The sequence below is a fragment of the Taeniopygia guttata genome, chromosome 2 (assembly GCF_048771995.1).
Source record: "Taeniopygia guttata chromosome 2, bTaeGut7.mat, whole genome shotgun sequence".
Taxonomy (NCBI): Eukaryota; Metazoa; Chordata; class Aves; order Passeriformes; family Estrildidae; genus Taeniopygia; species Taeniopygia guttata.
In genome coordinates this window covers 60,050,307-60,065,245 of record NC_133026.1, presented here as the reverse complement: position 1 = coordinate 60,065,245, position 14,939 = coordinate 60,050,307, and the positions used below count along the sequence as shown (strand labels likewise).

Sequence of the window (14,939 nt, the reverse complement as noted above, 5' to 3'; positions counted from 1 at the left end):
GTGCCACAGCAGGACCAAGGTGCTGAAGTGCTGGCACTGTTATTTGGAATATTTAAATCCTTTAAGCCTTTTTTTTTCCCCTTAGAAATACTTTCCAAATCTGTTTCTTTAAAAGAAAACCTGAAATATGCTATTTTGCAGATGCTTGGGAGCCTGTTTTCTTCCTTCTGCCGTGGTAGATCTGTTGACGTCAGTGACTACAGCTACAAGTTGCTTGTCCAGGTGAAGCTTCTCTTTGCTTTTGTGTTATCAAGCCCTGTTTGGTAGGCTTCAATCTGATTCACACAGAATTTCCTTTTGTTTGCTGCCCTGTTGTGTATGCCAGTTTCCCTGTAAATGTTAAGAGAACTGGCAGTATGGGCCTGATGCCAAGGGTAAGGGACTAATACAAATACATGTATTTTTATTTTGGAAGCTCTTGCAATTCACACTTCGCTGGCAGGGTGGTAATGATGTTTCACAGAAGAATGGCTTTCTTTTCATTTTGATTTCAAAGTGCTCTAATAGAATCCATCCACATTCTTAGGCATGGCAAATGATACACAAGGATCAGGGGCCATTCAGCAGCAGGAGATGGGAATGGAGATGGGCCCAGGGGGCATAGGATGAGCCTGAGGTTCGTCCAGGATAACAGCACTGCTGTGGCATCCCCAGTGCAGGGTGTGATGTCCCTAGGGATCCAAAACAAATTCATGTTTCCATTTTTTTAGTCTCCAGGCCTGTGCTGTAGCCATTCTGCTGTGTTGCTTACTCAGTATTTTGTTTTAGGGGGCCTGAAGATGTTGCCTTAGCTGAACAAGGCATCCTCTGTGAGATCCAAGATCCCTGCCTGTGCAGTACCTGGCTGTTTGGGTTGTGCAGAGCCAGGGGCAGAAGTGGCTGAGGGTTTGCTTTGTCTCCTGGTGCGTGGCTGTGCTCAGCAGGCTTTGAGATGTTCCGAGCATTGTCATGCCGAGCTTTTCCCAGTGGGACATGGCAGCTTTGGCATCCAGGCCTGTGCAGTCTGAGGGCAGTGTTTAAGCTGGAGAGACACTTGATGGGAGGTCAAGATGGTTATTTGCATTACTGATGAGATGATTAGTAGATGGTGTTCATGGCTCTCATTAGAGACCTGTGGAAGATTGGGTTCAAACAGAAGGATCTCTGTGTGTGTGTCATTTATGAGGGCTGCTGCTCAGACCTTCATTTGTACCCTTAATTATTCCACAGTGGCAGTGGGGAGGAGAAACTGGAAAAATGCTGATTGTGTCCGGTGCTTTCAAATGGGAGCAAAGGTGGCCATGGCATGCAGTTCACAGAGGCTTAGATGCTCCTGTATGCTGTGGATCAGCGGTGTAGTGCAGGGGGATCTGATTTTGATATCCTGATGATTGGCTTTCTTTGTATAGAAATACCCATTTTTTAAAAATAGCTGAAATCAAAGGGCCAGGCTCTTTGGTACAAAACTGTTTGTTCTTGGTACTTGTCACATGCTTAGTTGACTGAATTAATCAAATGGAAAATGCTTTTTCCCAAACCAGAAAGATTCCATAAAAAGAAATGTACTCTACTATATTTTAAATTTCAAAGCAAAATACAAAAAGGTTCCCTCTTCTCTGCTCCCTCCTCTCATCCTCTTTTTTCTATGTTTCTCTTGGTGGCAAAATGAGAAAAGTAAAAGGTTTTAGAAAATGTTTTGTATGGACATTCACACATGTATGTATGGAGGAAAAAAGCCACAGTATATGTATGTTTTTGACTTACCAGAAATAGGCTGGTAAAAAATCAGTGATATATGTAAATTTACTTGTATGAAAAAGTTGCATTTAACAGCTTGCAGTAACTGCAAGTTATTCCACTTTGTATTCTGGTGGTACATAAACATTGGCTTACTTTTCCAATTCTTGCCCCTGCATATCCTTTTCTAACTTACAGCACAGCACTTGCTATTTGTGTAAAAGTAGTCTAGAGTATTGAATAGGCATGTACAATTATTTTTCTTTCAGCTATTTTTTTTTTTTTTTTTTTTTTGGCTATTAATTAGTACTAGAGGCGGTGGCAGCTCTTAGTTCTGAAGAGTGCAGGACTGCGTTAAGAGGGTCTGAAGTCATGGGTGTGATGCGCTGCATACTTCTGAGATGTATCAGCTTCCCCCTTTTGTAAATCATAAGGTGCAGATCCTTTTATATTTCAGCATGGCTTGTTTGTTCAGTGAAAGGGATGCATGCAATTGTCTCAGTGGATGAAACTGGTTTTGGGTGTTTCAGTACTGCCACACATGACAGAAATTTTGAGCTTCTTTGTGTGAAATGTGTCTCTTCCAAGAGAGAAAAGTCCTTGACTATACTTTCAAAACCTGGGTTAAGTAATTATTCTATGACCACATTAACATTTTCTTTTCTTGCCACTTTTCCAATTGTGGCAAGATTTGCAAACAAGAAAAAAGAAAAGTAATGTAAGGGAGCAGATAGTTCGGGGGTTTGTTTTGCTTCTTTAGTGCATCCTATCTGCATCTTATTTCTGGCAGTGTTTTGTGACCTTCAGTGGATTTCATGAGTGTTTTCCATTTGAAGCTCCATGCAGACAGAAACCTACAAGCCAGAGCACTGGAAGCTCTGAACTGCCTGAAAGGAAAAGCTTCTTGCATCAGCTCTTCCTCTTTTCTCCTGTGTTGGCAAGAACGTTTAAGGCAATTGTTTAAACCAGCTGAGCTTTACTGCAAAAGAAAAAAAGGAAAAAAACCCAACCAAACAAAACTATCAATATTTGGACATAAGTACAAAGAGGACTGACCACTCCTATTCCTCCTCCAACCCCAAATTTATTGCTGGTCTTATTTCAGTACATTTTTAAAGCTTTTGAAGATCAACTTCATCTGAAAACAGAGCTTTGGTTTGGTTATAGTGCACCTAGGAAGTGGGGAGTAGTCTTGTTTGCCAGGATACATGTGTTTTAGACTATCTTAAGCTTGAATATTCTTGGGATATTCTCAAAGTGAAAACTGGGAGCCATCTAGGCATTAACTGAAGAAGAAAAGGTCTTAAGTCACAACAATCATAAACAGAAGAAATGCAAGTTGCATTTCTGTAGTGCTGCAAAAAAAGAAATTGCTAAACATGTTCATTTGGTAAGCAAATGGGTTCATGAACTGTATTGTATTGGCTTTTTTTTTTTTTTTTTTTTAATGCCCTCATTTCATCAGCTTCTGTTCTAAGATAGATTGCTGGCATGTTACCTTCTGTAGCCAAAAATCAAGAAGAAAGAGGTTTGTAGGAGTAGCAATTTCAGTGGACTGCCTGGAATCTCAAACTGCTTATTAGGTTTCTTTGAATTATTGGGTGATGTATTTGGTAGCTGGTGCTTTGTATCAGAAGTACATAATGTAAATAAATTTAATTAGAATAGAGCTCATACACTTTTGCCAGTCTTTTGACTGGATTTTGCTAGCTTTGTAAAGAACAAAACTCCATGTATTGGCAAAATTTCTTCTTGTGAGCTCCTTTCCTGTAAAAAGCTAGTGTAAAGTAGTTCTGTTTTATGAAAGGGAAAGACTAGGAGGCGTGCTGCTTCTCCCAAAACCACAGAGTCTCTGCTACTCTGAGGATGAATATTGGTGATTTTGCTCTTCTTTCATCACAGATCAAGGGTCGCTCTTTGCTGTTGCCTTGGCTGCCACTGCAAGGCCTCCTCACAGATCTTGCACTGGTAGAGGGAGGTGTCCCTGCTTGTTGCATGTTGAGAAAGGATGCCCAGCATCCGGGAGGCACAGACACCATGTTGGAAGCCTTGCACTCTCCAGGAAATCTGAGGCAAATCATAAAGAGCTAGAGAAGCAGAGTCCTGCAGTCCACACACTGTCTGCTTCCTAGGTCTTAGTACAGTGGCTTTTTGGAAGCAATGAAATTAGATGGCCATGTGCACAGTGCAAGAAATTATTCACTCCACTGTATTTATTTTTATAGTGAAATTGCATTTTCATATCTCCGTGAGAGAGACTGTAGCCAGATACAAACCCAGTGAAGCATTACTTTTTGTGGACATAGCAACTTTGGCACAGCTGTGATGAAGCTCGCTACTCTTTTCATGAAAACACACTGAGCTGGGAATGCTGCTGGTTTGCATGCTCTCTGAGGAAATTAGGCGATGCAGTTGTGGATGGAAATTGTATTTTGTCACACTCCAGACCGACATTGCTGTGCAGGGAAAGATGCACTGGACAGGCATAGCTTTAGTAAAGTTACGTGACTGTGATTTCACAGTGAAACGTGGGATTAAGAACTACCTAGAAAATAATTTGATTTCACTTTCTAGTGACTCAGGAATGCGAACACTTCAGATTTGAGGCACATTTCTTAAAGGGGTTTTTCCAGTGCATTGAAATTAATATGCATGTGAAAGCTTGAGAGTACGAAGTCTGTGCTTGTGAATTGGGCAGTTAGTGGTTTGGCCCGCCTGCATTTTGTGTTTACATGCAAAGTAATTTGCATTAGCAGTAGAGCATTCCATGTGCATAGCATGTGTTACAACTAATCTGCACACAAAGAAAGTAGTTCTGAGAAATATAGGAGGCCATGTAGTTAAGATGGGCTACTTGTTGGAGGTCACTAGATTGTGTCTTGTCTTAAAAACAGAAGAGGGCGAAAAAAATTAAGGTGAGATGGCGGGGATTACCTGATTGTTTTAGTTAGGATCCAGTCCACTTTGAGTAATGCAGTCTGCTCTTGATCTTAGAGAATTACTTAGGGCTCTGTCTCAACTGGTCTCTAAAATGACTCAGTGTAAGAACCGAGGTCATGCGGATTTTTTAAAAAGACTTATTGGACTTACTAGGCTGTGCTGTATGGCTTAGTAATAGTTAAGCATGCCCAGTGTTACTGGTAAGAGTTCAACCTTCAGTTTTCTGCTGGAAGCAACTTCAAAATGCAGAGATGAGCTGCAGTTGTGATTAGAGATTGTAACATACAAACCCCAAAGCATTGTAGAAATTATGAGGGAAGGAAAGAAGCTGTAGAAACTGGAAGGGGAGTTAATTATATGACAAGGGATCCACTGAAAAAGCAGATGGCTTAACATTCAGTATTGCAGGGAGAAGATAGACTGTATGAGTGTTTAGTAACTACTTTGACTGAGCCTGTTCATGTGCATAGACTATATATTAAAAAATTGTGGCTGCCGTGATTATGTATAATGGCTTATTATGTAGTTATTAGAACAACAGCGAAATAAGACTTCCAGATGTACTTCTTATGCTCATTACAAGCACTCAGTTCCTCTCTCTCCACCTCTGTACATGCCGAATGTGGCATGCAAGTTATCTGTGTTCTCCCTTGCTTCCTGCTCGCTCTCTGTCCCTACCCACCTCCTGCCCCTGCTCTGGCCTCCAGCTCCCATAGGGAGTCTGGTGTCTTTTCTCCTGTTGCCTTCTCCGTCCTCATCACATACTTCCTAAACTTAAGTAATACAGATGTAAATCAGGCAGAGTTTTAGTTCCTCCTTAATTTCTGTAGCATTTATAAGTCCAAAAGATTTAAAAAAAATTTAATAAAGGTCTTTGTCCAGTGTCTGTTTCCAGATACTGTAAATAATTGGTTAAGACCTTAGATTATTTCTACATGGAAACTCTCTTTGTATAAACTTTGCTAAATTCTACATGACTGAAAAAAAACCATCTCTTGACCCATAGTTCCAGAGGGGTAGTTTTACTGAGGTTCAGATTCAGGTTTTGTATTGTAGGAAGTCTGTGTCTACTAAGGAAGACTATCACATACTGTTTACTGTCCAGAGGCAAATTTCAAGTCTGGAAGTGTGAAGCCATGTGCCATTGGGAGGGTTCTCACAAAATCAGGTTGCCAGACCAGAGGGGGCAGTATGATCAGATGATCCAGAACATGCAGTGGGGTGTTTTTAGTGGTTTTCATCAATTGCAGGAATACAGAGGGCTACCTGACTATTCTCAAGGCCTGCTGGACAAATGCACTGAACCAGTAAGAACATATTGAAGCAATGCTGTGTTTTGTGGGGTGTGGTATCCATGGATGAGTCTTGGGTTGTGACAAGACCATCTTTGCTTTTGTGTGATACATTGGCCTTGTGCTGGCAAAGGTTACAGGGTGGCACTGGGTGCCTGTTTGTCCCAGCATAACGTTCAGCATGGTGTGTTTCCTCCAGCACAAGATTGGCTTGGCTTTCTGGCTGAATTTTGGTCCAGAAGAAGTAACCCTTGCCACCAGGGGGTGAGTACAGCATGGATGTTGTATACCATATGTCACTATTAGGCCTGCCTGGTTTAGTAGTGGCCAGCGCTGAGTCCAGAGGAGTTGTTTCCTTTTCAGCTGTGCTTGGTGTTGGCACAGCATAAACTAAACTTAAGCTGCCTGAATACCAGCTTAGCTAATTTATTGTTCTTTGCTGCTGTTTGGTCTTCCCAGCACAGACAAACATAACTTCATTTCTCCTCTTCAAAGGCTGTTATTACTTGCTGCTTTTTTAATTTCTCCCCCCACTCCCAGTGACACCTTCAGTAATGTTTCATTGCCATGCAAAATGAGGAAAGCACTTTGTCAGCAGCCTACTTCAGGCAGAGAAATTTATATCTTTGAGAAGCATATCTACAGAACAGCAATTACTCAGATCATCAATATTTATATAGCATATAATAGACATCATGGACAAGATGAATATTGTCACGAGCAATAGCTGTTGGGGGGGGAATGCAAAATATAATTGCTAGATTTCTTTAAATGGGATAATTATTTAACTTTAAAGTGATTGGTGAAAATATCTTAGAGTGTGAATTAACTATTGAGTGGGAGTTCATAGAAAGCAAGGAAATGCCCCCTCCTGTCTACCCTCAGTTCACACAGCAAAAGCTGTCTGATGTATTGTCCCTTGCATGTGGTTTTAGCTGAAGGCACTAATGGTGCCAGTTTCTGAATGAGGAATCATATAAAATAACAATAAAGCAATCAAGCAGCTTATTTTGAAAATTAATTTTTGTTACGTCTACTGTGGATGGACACTTCTGGTTGAAATGGAGACACAGTCACACGTGCTTTGATTTTAAGAGCCAACCCCAGTGCTCAGGGAAAGGTGGCCGTGCTAGGGCAGGTTTGTTACCAGGACTGTGCAGCATCCTGCCTGCAGCCCAGTGAGTCCCTGTCTGGCCTCTTGGCCGGAGGGACAGCTCAGGTCATGGCTTCCTGTTTGCACAGATGTAGCTCCTGAATTCTGCAAAGAGAATGCCTCCTCCCACCCACCCTTTTTAACCTTTTAATGGCACTGTGATTGTTTGTGGGGCTTTCATTCACTGGCAAGAAAAGCTGCTAGCTTGTCCTGTTTTTGAGATGTATTAAGTCAAAAACTAAAGCCCACTGCATGTGGGCTGTTTGCTAAAGATAATTTATTTGCTGACTTTTTTCTTCTGCATGTGAAATGGCTCTGAATTTTTTCTTTATACTGACTAACTCTTCATGTGTGACTTCAGATGAGTATCTGAAACCCTGCACCCTCCTGACTTCTTTCAGCTGAGGGAGAACAGCAGATGGGAAGGTACAGTACTCACTGTTTAGCTTAGTTGGGTTGGCTGTCATTTGTAGCATTAATCACATGGTTTTCAAACCATTAATACAACTTGTGAACATTTGCAACAGAGTTGGTCCAGCACAAAAAGTACAGCAGTATCAAGCCTCTGGGCTGTGTTCTGTGGGATGCATAAAACAAGGCTTCTTGTGCAATGCCCAGAGAAATGCTGGAACAGGATTTGCAAAAGCTGGCATCCTCAATCAGGAGACACATGAACTGGCTACAAGGGAGGATCAAGATGAGGACTTTAAAGTTGGTATCCCTCTTTCTGTTGCACAAAAATCAGCTAAACTGCTCCTTTGTATTCCTTCCCGGAGTTAGGTATCTTCTGTTGAATTGTAAGCAGTGGGGGAACTAGGGCTTGCTCTCTCTGAGTTAGGTCTGATACTCAGCCCAAAGGAAGGTAAGGCTGAGTTCCCACCTTTGTCTAGCAGCTTTTGATCATGGATATTTTTATCTTCATAGGTAAACCCCTTAGACTACCTGGATTCTAGCCCTTTTTCAAATTAATTTTTAATATAAAATAATTAAACAATCATTGGAGCAGGGACAGGAACTTCTTCACCTCACAATCACTTTTCCTTTCTCACCTGGATATTGAATTATGCACTTCAGAGTGGAATGGGGTTAAGGAGGAGGCATTGTTGAAGCTCTCCTGAACTACTGAAATTCGTGTTACTTGAAACTTTAATCTGGGAGAGGGGAAAAGAATATTGTAATTTAGTCAGATTTGCTTTTAGTGAAGAAAAGTTTATTTCTGCTGTGAGCATAGCCAAGTTCTTGTGTGGGTTCGCTGAGTCTGCTACTGGCATGTGGCTTGGGGAAGTCCTGACCCTGTTGCATGCAGCTCAAGTTGAACTGAAGGTGTGTTTGAAGCTAAATTTAGGCCAGCTTAGATCTTACTATTGCAGGTAAAGCTGAGCTGTCCAATAACATCAGTATTAATAGTTAAGATGCTCGTTTCAGTGCATAACTGCATTAATAGAGGTGGTTTCTAAATTGCAGATCACAGACCCAGTATTACAACTATGTGTGTTTCAGCTTTTTCTAAAATAGTACCCCCATAGTTTTTAATGATGGTGGTGTAATCTTTGATGGGAATTTAAACTTGCAGTCGACAGGCTCACTTTCTTAGTTACCTTCTCCTGATCCCTTTGAGGTAGCCACTCTTGAGACTCTGTTGAAAGACTGTCTGCAAAAGGGTTAATTTAAACATCATCTGTCTGAGGTTCTGCCTTGAGGAAAGTAAGATCAGATACCCTTTGGAAAGACTACTGCAATTCTCAAGCCAGCCCCTTATGTAGGTGAACTGGCCCTGTAGCAGATGCATTCATTGCTCCTCCAGGTGCATTGCGGCTCAGAATAACTTTTTTTTCAGACTAAGGAGAAGAACAAGGGGCCATTGAAAAGAGCAGATTATCAGCACTGCTGATAAACTAGATTATTGGATTGTGTTGAAATAATGAGTTTTTTCATCAGGCTAGATTGTTTGTCATCAGACTAATTCTCTGAATAGGTTTGCTTTTTTTTTTTTTTCATTGTGGTAACTTTCACAGAGATCCTGGAGATGATGAAAAGGATTGCTTTCTCCTCGTATTTAATGAGGTATTTGCTGTGTTTTGGCTGTCTTGTCCCATTGCTCAGCCCTGACATATTTATATTCTAACTTGAGGATGAGGTATTAGTGGCATGAGGAAGTGGTATGTTTGCAGCATCCAGAAGCCATGAGCCTCTCTTAATTCCATTCCCCTTCAGTGTCAAGCACTGGGGCACCACCATGAAGACTCTACACCAAGGCCTTTCTGTCAGCCCGGGGCAAACTAGCTAAAGCCTTGAGAGATTTTGGTGAGTCAAGTGTGTAAAGATCCAGTCCTCTGTAGTGATTTTCTTTTAAGGCAGAAATGGGAAGAACTGCATGGTGAAGGATGGGGTCAGGAATATATTGCTACAAAGCTTCAAGAATGTTCTTAGAAAAATCCCTCCTCTTTAGCTTCTGAGCAGTACAAGGGTGAACCTGTTTGCCTCTTCAGTTGGTTTTAAGCTGGTTTGAGGATTTGCACTGCACTGCCTTTTAGAAGAGTTTTTCTGCATCTTAATTTTGCCAGAGTTCATTGGTTTATTTTATGGAGGGACATGCCCCCCCCCCCAAAAAAAAATCTCTTTTCACTGAAAAAAAGAACTGAAGGGTTAGATTTAGGAATTCTAGCACCATACCCCATGGGAACTGTAATTAGTATACTTTATTTCCTGTTCATCCCTTGGGGTTTGGTTTTATGGCTGACTTCAAGCTCCTCTTAAAGTTTAGTTGCCACTATGGTTGTGGGAGATGCAGTTTAACTGGGAAGCCCAGTCCCTGTTGGAGGTTGGGAACAAGGGTCATCCTGTCTGCAAGTACCTTGAGCTGGAGTAAGCAGCATTCCACAGTTCTGAAAATGGACTACCAAATTTCCAATATTTAGTAGAAGGGCACCACTTCCTTTAGTACAGGTGGCGTAGCTGTAATTTCATATAATTCATAAGGTATTAATTTGAAAATTCATAAATTTTCATGAAAGCTCACTTTTCTCTATTTTTAATTAATCATCTTGGCTTAATTTGCAAGCACAAAATACCACTTTTATGGGCCTGTCCCACACTAACGAAGTGTGATACTAGGATACTGAAATTGGTTGTGAGCTCAAAGTGTAGCACGTAGGGGATGTGATATGATTTATCTGAGGAGACCTCTTGTTTGGCATAAATATTTCTGATGTGTAATGGAGCTAGACTGGGAAGAGGAATAAACTACACTTCAGACTTCAGATTTTACTTTCTGAAGTAGATAAGATTCCCTTCTTGAAATAGAAATCAGCAGAAATGCTGGAATTGTGTTAATTGAACAGACTGATAGTCTGTGGAGTAGATGTGTCAGTATGAAGTTTAAGGATCTGTAGAAGAGAGAAGCTGGTCAGCAACAGCAAATTAGGTAGAATTCAGTGAGGTTGTATTACTCACAAATTTGCTTTCAATAACCAATGAACTATTTTTACGAGGACTGCTTAGAACTGCTACTTTTATGGTTGGCTAATTAGCAACCCCCTTCAGAAAGAAAAATGACCCTCCTGAAAGTCAGCAAGCATACAGAAACTTGGATTTTTTTAATCCTCTCAATTTCACTGTGTCTTCTGCCTTTCAGTTTACAATCTTTTGGAAGCTGCCACTCTCCCTGTTTGTGTGACTTCTACAGAAAACACAAGTAATAGTTGTTGAAAGGGAATTTTAAAATAGATCATGAAATACAGGGCATGTCAGGATGATTTCGAGGTGGTCTTAAAAAATCCAGTGGTTTTCTTCTCTGAAAGCTTTTGCTGAATGTATGAGATTTAGCCTTCCTCCTCTTTATCTAAAGGTCGGGAAGGTCTGTTTCTCTCAGACATCCCATGTCACATGTGTTGGCATTTGGGAATTTGACCACGATGGTTTCTCTACTGGAAGGATTCCTGGGCAAGTCTGGCTCAAATCTGCCCTTGAGAGCAGTTACTGTGAAAGGAACTTCACCCAGCTCAGTGGAACTGCTTTGTATGGAGTGGCCAGTGGCAGAAATAAATTCTGGCAGAACTGGACCTAGGCTGGTTATCACAGCTTTAAAGAAATTGTACGCTGACCTACAAACTGTCTGCGATACATTTCCTTAAACTCATGTATAAATTTATAATTATATTAATTCATAAATTAATTCATGCTGTCATACTGGTGCTCCTGAACATCTTTTCAAAGTGAACAAGTGAAGAGCATTTTGGTAAGAAAATGTGCATTTTAGGAGTTTATTTTACCCATGTTCAAAAATAGTTTAGGGAAGAGACTCTCACATTGATTTACCTCTTGGAGTCCTGAAATACTGTGCAGATCTCTCCTGATGCAGCTGCATCCCTGACACAAGAAGCTGTGAGCTGGGCTACTTATGGTAGTGAGGAGTTATTTGAAGAAAAGTTAGAATTGTGTGGGATACTGGCTTTTGTTCCTTATGTCCTTATGTTTTGAGTTAGTGTGACCCAAAAATAAGTAGTGGTGTTTGGTGAGGGGCCATGGAAATGTAATCTCAAAACTACAGGAACTTCATGGTTGTAGCTCTTGGAGGAGCTGCAGCAAAAAAACCTTCTTATCTTCTATGTTAATGGGTGGTTATGAAATGAGAACAAAAAAATTAGGGATCATGAACTGGCAATTTTAAGAAGACAAATCTACTAATTTTTCCTTTCATAAAATTATAATACTGTTGCTTTTTCAAATGAAGAGGGACATAGAGGTCCATAGCTTGTACTTGTGCATTTTTAAAATCAGGATATAATGCTGAGTTGGAGTTTTTCAGCTCACTTCTTTAAAGTCCTAATTTTCTAGCATTCATGCTGATTTCTTTGTGTCATTTTAAGCAATATACAATAGCAGTTTTCCATCAGCAAAGACCTTTGCATTTCAGTGGCCTTTACTGCTTTCTTTAGAGGAGTTATGCATTCAACATATGGGAATGAAAATATTTAATGATTTTTTTTTTCTTAAAAGAGGTCTTATGCCTGTATTCTTAAAATTGTACAACTCACACCTGTGTCTTGCACCTGTGTTCTTTATTTTGAGGCGCCTGAAAGTCTGCCTGCAAAATCTGAGCTCATTTGCAAAAATCAAGCGAAAAAAAGAATATAGGTAGATAAAACTATTGTCTTTAAAGCAAGAAGCTTTTATTCTAATGTTCCTCCTTTGGTCTCTTACCCCTATTAAATATATGATATTTCCTTCCAATTTTCACAGAATCACATTATTACAAAGGGATTGACCCTTTTCATATCTATTGACTAGTCAGTGCCAGAGAATTTTGTGTGCTTTTCTGAACCCATTTAGAATGCACTTGCCTGCTTTTTGCTGCTTGGCAACATTAAAACTCCTGGGAGTCCACACTAATTACAGTCCTCACTAGAGATGGAGGTTTATGGCACCTAATAGCAAGGAGAATACTGAAGCCTCATCACCCTTTCGTTCTGCTTCCCAATCAATTGGGTGGGATATTGAGGAGAGCATCCATGCATCTGTTCAGGGACATCTGTGGAAACAAGAGATTCAAGTAAGTTCTTTGAGCAACAACTGTGTGACTGTGAACCTGGAAATACTTCTGGTGTTAAGCAGACAGTTTTACACTTCATTGCTGCTCTGTGTGTGGGTTAAGTTATGCTTCATAATTTGTCTTCCCATAGGTGAATATTTTATGGTCCACATCTACAGTGAGATAGCAGCTAGGAAGGCAGAGTAATCATGAACAGTTCCTCATTCTTCTTTCCATGCTGTCAGCCCATCTTTGTGTATTAAAGATAACTTACTCTAAGAACATGTTTTGAGCAAGCTTGTCTGCAGAGCATATACTGCATAAAACTTGAGCTGCATTGTGCCTCTTTCAGTGGGTGATACTTGTGCACCATCAAAAAAAAAGATGTTTATAGCTTGTAAGGAAATGAGTTTGAAATTCTAAATACAAAGGAGTTCCCTAAACACAATGGATGTCATGGCACTGATTGTGGGACCTGTTCTGCAAGAAGGACACATTACTTTGGTTTCCTTTGTTGTTCATATCCACAGATATGACCGTAAACTTTTCCAGTGTTGTGCCTATTTATGTTTGGGGTCAATTTGGAGGGAGGAGGGCAGGGAAATGCCACTGATCCACTGACATATACAGGAGAGGAAAGGAAATTACTTTATGACAGATCTTTTCTGCTATTTCCACATGAGCAGATGTATGGATCCTATGGTACAGGTTTGCCTTTAAGGAGAGTTTAAGCAGTAAATACTTTGCTTATTGTAAGAGGGCTGGTTATTTTCCATGTTTGTGTAGCTTTTAGATAATTCATAAAGACTTCTGATAAAAATGCAGGCTTTTTTCTTTCCACCCAGTTGTATGAACCTTCAGTACTTTCAAACTCTAAATTTTTCCAGGGTAGAACAATATGGAAATTTCATCTTTGTCAAATGAAGCAATTAATTACCTCTCTAAATGTTGACTGCTGTGCTTGATGCCTAGAGTTGGGCAAAGCAACTGTCTTACTGTTTTTCTTTAAAATTTCATTTTCTAAGGGAACGACACAATCCTTCTGGGTTTAAGGATACCTCCTTATATCAACAAACACTTGCACAGTGTTTTCAAGGGCCTAATTTTGAACATTGAATGATTGGGAGTGTTTTCAGCAGGAGCAACATAAGCAATTACTGTTAAGAGTTGGGTGGGAGATGCAAAGGCCAGGGGTTCCACAGCTCTTTGAGGTGGATTTTTTTTTCTGGCTGCTGAGGCATCTAGATAGAGGCTTTACTGACAGTCAGTGTTTGGTTGGAAGAAGTGCTGGTGTGACTGATGCTGCTGTGGGAGGCGTGTGAGTGTTGGGGCAAGGCAGAAGGCTCAGAGCAGGGTGGGTGTCTTCACCTGGTGGCTTGGGGACCCATCTGTAGTGACACTTCCTAGACATGCAGGTGAGCGCTACAGCTGTTCTGTGTGTGTAGGGCACAGCTAAAAATAAACACAAAGGAGCTGGTCTCCTAATTGCTGGGGTTTGTTTTTTCTTGGTGGTGCTGTCTTAAAGCAGTAAAAACCAGCATTACTTCAGCTCTGTGTTGGGAGGAGTGTAGGAGAGTGGTGGGAGGCAGCAAGATGCTGGCACTTCGGCATGCACAAGGTGGGAAAGCCACTGTAGGTGCCCTGTGGGAGTTCTCCCCTTGGTCAGGGAGCGAGTAATGAGCTCAGTGCTTTGGGTGTCCTTTGGATGTGTCCCTTACTCGGTTCTAGAAAAGTCTGCACAAGGTGCATCTCAGCATGCTGCTATATCCCATCCAGCAGCAAGGTAAAAGCTGGGAGACTGGCAGAGCTTTTCCCTGCTGTTTGGGAGAGGGAAGGTGGAGACGATCATCCTAAACCAAACCTCCTGAAGGGTGCTAAAGGCATAGTGGGCCAGCCAAGCAGAACTGGCTTCTTTGGTCCCGCGAGCCCTGGTGATTAATGGTTTGTATTCTGGCGTGCCACCTGCTGGCACCTCTCTCTTTTCTAGATGCAGCTGCTCCAGAAGATGATAACACAGAGCAAAGAAGCATGAATGTTAATAATAGGAATAACAGTACTAATTATTTGTATTGATCTTTACATTATTTTTTAAATCATCATGGTACTTATGGATCCTGTTTATTGGCAAAGAACACACTCTGGCAGGTGTTCTGCAAACTTGGCCTGAAAGAAACTGGCAGAGGTTTCATGGCTTAAAAAATAGAGAGCACAGTGTGAAGGAGTGGTTTAAAAAATAGAAAATTGTTTTTCCAATCCATGCTGTTATTTGGCAAAATATGAATAATTTTTTTTTAATTTATGGCTTCCT

At 40.9% G+C, this 14,939-nt stretch overlaps 1 protein-coding gene across 6 annotated transcripts in view; it reads left to right on the top strand.

Annotated features, from left to right (window-relative positions):
* RNF152 (ring finger protein 152) overlaps nucleotides 1–14,939 on the top strand; it is a 59,176-nt gene that overhangs the window by 27,000 nt on the left and 17,237 nt on the right. For 2 of the 6 annotated variants that reach the window (XM_030265391.4, XM_072924071.1), the window contains exon 2: nucleotides 142–222. The exons of the other annotated variants lie outside the window; for them this stretch is intronic. The gene's annotated coding sequence lies outside the window, so the exon portion shown is untranslated. The remainder of the gene's footprint in view (nucleotides 1–141; nucleotides 223–14,939) is intronic. 6 annotated transcript variants of the gene reach the window in all.